The sequence below is a fragment of the Triturus cristatus genome, chromosome 1_2, assembly GCF_964204655.1.
Source record: "Triturus cristatus chromosome 1_2, aTriCri1.1, whole genome shotgun sequence".
Taxonomy (NCBI): domain Eukaryota; kingdom Metazoa; phylum Chordata; class Amphibia; order Caudata; family Salamandridae; genus Triturus; species Triturus cristatus.
The window spans coordinates 899,624,314-899,631,957 of NC_140580.1; the positions used below are offsets into that span (position 1 = coordinate 899,624,314).

Here is a 7,644-nt window from a genome sequence, read left to right on the forward strand (position 1 = left end):
AAATGTGATGTTTTAATGCGGCCAGAATCTCAAAGTTCCAAAAACTGACACTAAAAGAGGTCGAACGTTCTATAAAAAAGAAAGTTGAGGAAACCGCAGACCTCCACTAGTCTCACAGCACCTTAGTGCACATCCGTCTTTCATTTAATTTACGAAATAGAATTTCAGAACACCGTAGACATATAGAACATTAAATTATGATATATAATTGCATCAAATATAAGAAGGGTCACTACGTATATGCAATCCATACCTTTATCGTATTTCTGAACAATTAAGCCACCACATTTACATCAATTTAAATTAATTTAATGTAAATAACGAAATGTCAATGGGTAGTAAAAAGCACGTTCTCTTCGAGACACGAATGAATCTCCCCTGGGCATGCTGTAAGTTCCCTGCAAATGCATCACATGCATGACATAGTGACATGTCGCGACAGTAGCAATGATGTGACAACATACCCACATGGTATAGATAACACACCGCGCCTTTGATCCAGTGCGCTTTGGGTTTACAAATTACGTTTTTTTATTTATTAAAAATTTATTTTTGGCAACTGTGCAAACCATTCTAATGAGTCTAACAACACAGAGTTTAATCTTTGTACAACTGATCAGTGAACCGTCTGTATTGATCACTGCCAACTGAATCCACATGTGCCTCAGGAAGTCAATATTTCGGTCAAGAAAACAATACTTGTCTGTAGAACAGCACTCTTGAAGATGAGCGGAAACACACAAGGGCATTGGAGTCAACTCATTGAAGAAACGTCATGACCACTTAAAATGGGTAGTAATTCCCACACCACACTAGAGACCAGTAATGACCATGCTGTGCTCAGTGCCAGCCTGGGAGCAGGTGAGATAGCGGACTCCAGTCACTTTGTCGGCTCATGTTCCCATGTCCATCACCAACCAAATCTAACAGAAGAACCTGACAAACTGGATATAAATATATATAGCACTATATACATATGATAAATTCTCAAACTTTTGTCATCTTTGTTGGATGAAGAACGTATGCACTTGTTGTGCGATTCCCCTTCCATCAATCTCTTCAAGTTGCTGGACTGAGGCCTTTGAAAGTTGGTGGATGCTCGGAAAATACTGGAGAAGAAGTAAAGCTTTAACTTTTCCAACTCCTGGAATCTGCTGAATGGTATTAAGAATTGAAGGCTCTGCAAGGTGTGATCGCTTTTTACGAAGAAAAGGATTACTCTGCTGTTCTTTACTCTGGCTGTGGACCAGCTGAATAATAAGCTGTGCAGCTTCGCTCTGGTTAGCCACTGGTAGCAAATTCATTCCAAGTTCTAGAGCGATAAACTTCTGCACTTGGGGAAAGTACTGTTCACTTAACCGAGTTCTCTCAACTATGACGAGCGTATGAAGATTGCTGCCATTTCTAATTCGCACCAGTCTTCTTTTGAAGGCGTTTCCCGCTGCCAAATCTGCTTCCGATATATAAAGTACACACAGCCTGTTTGGAAGCTGAAAATCCACCATACCCAATGCCTCCTCAAAATGTAGCTGTATTTTACCTGTGATGGGCGCTCGGGGCGTCATTTGCTCCGCTGTAGAGGGCTGAAGCGAAGGGGCTGCCGGGGTAAGAGCCGCAGAGAGGGGAAACAATCCAGAAGCGAAACCCGGCAGACATGCCCCTTCTCCCGCCCGGGCAGCGAGCTCCTACGGGGGCAGCCAGACAGACTTGAAGTTGCTAGGCCCGGACCGGAGGGCGTTCCCGGGGAGGAGTCGGAGCTGCGGTCCAATGGGTGCCGTCCTTGTTTGCAAATTACATCCGAAGCATTGCACAAGAATATAGCCAAGGGCTACGTAGTATTATCGTATTGTTCGAGCGTACTTAATGATCCCAGGATAAAGCCAGTACTTATAGGAAAAGGCGTTTGATAATTTACAACTGGGGCAAGAATAGAAAAGAAAGAACCACCTCTCTCCATGATCGCTACTACCTTTTTTCATTTTATTTTACGCAACACATGAAAAGTTCGGGGAGAACTTTTGTATCTGTCGAAATTGTATCTTTGCTGTTCGCGGCCATAATCTCACCTCTCAATTCCCGCTCAGGTCCCGGGCGGCGGTGGTGATTTCTGGGGCACAGCGCTTTCCTTCCTCAGCGCGTCCATGCTGCCTGCACGCGCCAGTAGGCTCTCTGATTGGTTGACAAGGTCCGCCAATCACAGCGCTTATTTGGTAGTTGCCAACCAATCAGAGAGCCGACTGGCGCGTGTAGGCAGCGTGAGCAAGACATGCTGTCTTGTGGGCGTGTATTCAAAAAAACACGCCCAGAGAAAAATCGACAAAAATAAACGCCCCCGATTCACAAAAAGACGGGGCTTGTTTGGAGAGACGAACCTCTTCTCAAATGGCTAACCAGCATTTAAGAGACCAGCCAATGGAGAAGAGGAGAGAAGAGAGGCGGGTTCAAGCCCCTCTTCTCCAAGTCATTAAATCTCGCGAGCGAGACTGCGCAAGCGCAGCCTTCGCTAGCCGAGACCTAAAAAGGGGCACGGCCTAGACCACCTCTCTGCAACGCAGCGCAGTGGCGCTTACTGGAAGCACCTGGTGGGCTAGTTGTCCCCCAAGGTCCCTCAGGATTGAAGGGGAATTATTTCCCCAACTTAAAACGCGCCACAGGGCGTGTTTGCACACGTTAACTCAGGCACCGTCCCCTCCCTTCACCACTGTGTAAACACGCCCTGTGGGCGATTTTAGTTGGGAGATTAAGTTCATTTGAATCCTGAGGGTCCCTAGGGTCCAACTAGCCCACTAGGTACCTCCAGTAAGCGCCACAGAGCTGCGTTGCAGAGAGGTGTAAAAAGTGGCACGGCCTTGACCACCTCTCTGCAACGCAGCTCAGTGGCGCTTACTGGAAGCACCTGGTGGGCTAGTTAGCCCCCAGGGGCCCTCAGGATTGAAGAGTTATTATTTCCCCAACTTAAAACGTGCCATAGGGCGTGTTTGCACACGTCACCTCAGGCCCCGTCCCCTCCCTTCCCCACTGTGTAAACACGCCCTGTGGCTGTTTTAAGTTGAGAGATTAAGTCCCCTTGAATCCTGAGGGTCCCTAGGGGCAAATAGCCCACTAGGTACGTCCAGTAAGCGCCATTGCAGAGAGGTGTAAAAAGTGGCACGGCCTGGACCACCTCTCTGCAACGCAGAGCAGTGGCGCTTACTGGAAGCACCTGGGGGCTAGTAGGCCCCCAGGGTCCCTCAGGATTGAAAGGGAATTATTTCCCCAACTTAAAACGCGCCATAGGGCGTGTTTGCACACGTCACCTCAGGCCCCGTCCCCTCCCTTCACCACTGTGTAAACGCGCCCTGTGGCCATTCTAAATTGAGAGATTAAGTCCCCTTGAATCCTAAGGGTCCCTAGGGTCCAACTAGCCCACTAGGTATCTCCAGTAAGCGCCACAGAGCTGCGTTGCATAGAGGTGTAAAAAGGGGCGTGGCCTCAAAACACCTGTCTGCAACGCAGCTCCCTGGCGCATACTGGAGATACCTGTTGTGCTAGTTGGCCCTCAGGCACCCTCAGTATTGAAGGGGAATTAATTCCCCAACTTACGACTGGCCAGGGGGCGCGTTTGCAGAGTGCTGCAAGGAGGGGCGTGGCCTCCGGCGCGATGCCAGTCTTTTATTTATTTTATTTTTTTAAGAAGGAGGGCTGTGTGGCCCCCCTTCTTTTTCTAATTTATTGGCCCTGGGGACCCCATCCCCCAGGGCCTGCACCCTAATTTGTTTTGTTGAAAAAAATAAATTTGGAAGGGGGCCGAGTGGCCCCCCTCCCAAGGCCTTAATTGGCCCCGGGGACCCCAACCCCCGGGTCATGGCCTTTTCTTTTTTTTTTATTCTTTAGGAGGGGGGCTGCGTTGCCCTCCTCCTCAGGCCACTTATGGCCCCAGGGACCCCATCCCCCGGGGCCGGCCTTTGTTTTTTATTATTTTTAAAAAATATATATTTATAGAAACACCTAGGACATGCTGGACAAACCGTATGTACCTATCACCATGACGATTTGCGTGATATTCATTAAAAGGCGACTATGCATACAATGAATCCACGTGGAATGTATTTACACCGCTAGTTAAGCTCTGACGTGTCTGACGCCCTACCGTGCCTAATCCCTGCGCCCCCGCCGGTGGGTACTCTTCAAGTAGACACCCTTGTCGTTTATTTATACAAACATGGGTAGCTATTGACGGGCACATTTAATACACACGCACACCAAGCCATTCAAAGGGGATTCGACAAAAATTCGACCACACTATGCAAGAAACCCCCCTCAAGGTTAATAAAACACACATCCACCGCTGGATGTGTAATACTTTTTATTTTACTCTGTGGAAAGGAGACGAACCTCAGTTGAGAGTCACAGCCTGCTCCTGGCTGAGCCCAATGCTGTGTTACACCCACCAGTGCCCACCCAGTGCCACACACCTCTGTGTTGTATTCCACCAGCTAGTGCGTATGCTATGACACTCTCTAGCCCATGTGCACTGTAACACCACCCCGTGAATATGTCATGCCACACTTGCCTTCGCACGGGTTATATTGCCCCATCTAACGTGCCTTCCTCGATGCCTATGTTATAACGCACAGCGCTATGCCATACATATTACAATCTGGGATCCATATCTTTGTCACAGTGCATATGCAATGTTACACTCCCCAGCACATATTTTATATTACAACTTTAGAGACTAGTTAGGTTACACAACACTGCCCTGTGCATATTACACTCCAAGGCGCATATCGCATAGCACGCGCTAGTGCCTGTACTATCTCGTGCTCTCCAATGAATCTGTCATTGCGCCCAATGTATAGCATTTTATTTTTCACGCCCCGGTTCATCTTATATCACACTTTTTGGTGCATAGTTTATACCATATACTATATCTAGTTTTCATTTTCAATTGTGCTCTCAGGACTATGTTCTATATAACACTGCGTTCACCTACCCTTTTCACGGGCATTACATTTTGCGATGGGGGGTGGAGGGTCAGGGGGTGTTTCTGCCAAGTGAGCCCGGAGTCACAGTCACAAACGTCCTCTTCTTCCTGAATAAAAGTGAGATTATGCTGCATACTTGTTCATATTTTAAGTAGTTCGCACAGACACACATTTTAAAAACAATACAGTTCCTAATACCTACCTTCTCTGAACAGTTAGCTTGCTGCCCCATCCACCTCCTCCCTATCCTCTGTTGTCTGAATCCATGGACTAGCCTCCTCCCTCCTGCCATGCATGGTCTGATGTGCTGCCACTGCCCTCCATTTAGCATGATGTACCAGTCCACTCCTCCTGCCCTCCATTGCCCAATTCTATGGCCCTTCATTGACCTCCTGCTTAGCCTCTGTGCTTAGCTTGCTGCCCCTATTCTCCTTCCCCCTGCTCTCCGATGTCTTTGTGCATGCCCCTGCTGCATCCTTTTTGCCCACCATGTTCCATGGACCTGCCACTCCTATCTACTCTGAGTGTTCTGTTGAGCTGCCACTCCCCTCCCACCTGCCTAGCATAATCAGATGACTGTAACCTGTCCCTGCCACCTCCAACCTGCCTGTCAACATGCCATGCCCCTCTCCCCTTCCTCCTGTCCTCCATGGTCCATTTTACTGCCACACCCTTCTGCCCTCCCTGGTCTGTTGTGCTGCAACTGCTGCTCCTGCCTGCCCCGCACGGACTGTTGTGAGGCCCCTTCCCCTGAACTCTCTTGTCTGTGCCCAGGTCCTGACCCTCCCTTCTATCCTCCTTGGTCCTTTGTGCATGCTCCTGCACCCTCCTTCTTGCCCATCATAGCCATTGTGCTGCCACTAACCCTCCCGCTTGCCATGCATGGTCTTCTGTGCTGCCATGGCCCCTCCCACCTTCCCTGTGTGGTCAGCTAGCTGCCCTGCCATCATAGTCTCACTGTTGCTCTCCATGGTGTGTCTTGTTTCTAGTGCCCATCCTGCCTGACCTCCATGGTCATCTTGCTGCTCCTGCCCTGCCCCCTTGCCCCCAGCCCTCTGTTTCAATGTGCAGACCCCATTCCCTCCCTCCTGGCTTGTATGTTCCATTGTAATGCCCCTGATCCGTCCCTCCTGCCCTTTATGGTCTGTTATGCTGCAGCTTTCTCTCCTGTCTGTCCATTATGGTCAGCTAGCTACCATTGCCTCTTTCCCCTCTGTTCTCTGTTGTCCATGTGCATGGTCCTGTCCCCTCCCTATTGCTTTCTATGGATTGTTGTGCTGCACTCCCGTCCCGCATGCCCTGTGTGGTGTATTGTGCTGCTGCAAACCCTGATGCCTGCCCTGTAGGGTGAGTTTGGTGCACCTCTCCATGTCCCTCCTGTCCTCTGTTACCCGAGTCCATGACCCTACCCCAATTCCTCCTGCCTACCATGATCCAATGTACCATACTTGCGAACATTTTGAACTTGGTAAGAGGGAGATTTTGAAAAAAAAAAATGGGGTATTGATTTTCCCCTTTGAGTTACATTGAAAAAGAGGAGATTGTAGACAGGAGACAGATCAAATAAAGCCCATTTGAGCTTAAAAACATTGGACGTTTCCTGGCTGAAACGGGTCTGTTGGCATGTATGGTTTTACTACCACTGCCTCTTCCTTCTGCCCACAATGGTCTATTATATTGCCACAGCCTCTCTTGCCAGTCCTGTATTATTGGTTTGTTGCCCCTGCCCCCCTTTCCACTGCCCTCCATAGTCTGTTGTGCTGCCACTGCCCTTCCTGCCTGCCCAGCGTGGTCAAATTGTTGCCTCTGCACTCTCCTACCTGCCTTCAATTTTCAGAGTCCGTGCCCCTGGCCTCTGCCTCTCAACAGTATCCCAATGAACAACTAGATTGCTAACATTCTATATTTATTACAAAAGTGTGGAACGCCTGACGTCATCTTGATGTAATAAAAACTGTAATACCTAGAGCATTTCCTTTAGAAATTACATATATGAGAGGGTCTTATTTGCATCAAAATTATGGTTAGTGCTCTAAAAATCTAAAATGAGGACATATTTTCTGAGTTTTCAAATAGCGACAAAGAACTTTTAAATTATTTGTAATCTTTATGTTTTTTTTATCCAGTTGACCACTTGATTAAATGTTGCACTTAGGGGAGAGGATGTGGTGTTACTTCCAGAGCTGCAGACTTTGCAACTGGGGAACCAGGTTGGAGTTTCTGCTTCAGCTCAACATTCTGTGATTCTGGTCAAATCACTTAATCTCCCCTTGTCTACAACCAAAATGAATTTGATCTTGTGTGATGTAACCAATGCTAATGTTAAGCACTCCAATACCTGACAAGTCTGCACTATATAAAACTGCAACTAATCAAAAAATAAGTGTTTTGCACACTTCTGTCATTGGGCTACATGTGGGCTACATCTGGGTGATATTTGTGCTGCATTTGGGCTCTTTTGTCTCTGGTGGCCATCTTAGGAGATATATTTGTTATGAAGTTTCCTAATTTCCTCATTTACTGCAGTCTCCTCAGTAGGAAATGCTTTCAGTTTTTTACTTTGATTCCATCAAGAAGGTATTCAGATATGTCACACAGTTGCCATAAATTCTGAATGTTAGCACTCTAGTTGCTCATTAGATCACTGTAGTAAAGCTAAGGCTCACCACGGAAGTCT

The 7,644-nt window shown here is 47.8% G+C and overlaps 1 pseudogene; it reads right to left on the bottom strand.

Annotated features, from left to right (window-relative positions):
- Positions 1-998: 998 nt before the first annotated feature.
- LOC146868263 (Fanconi anemia core complex-associated protein 24 pseudogene) lies at positions 999-1,565 on the bottom strand (annotated as a pseudogene).
- Positions 1,566-7,644: the final 6,079 nt, after the last annotated feature.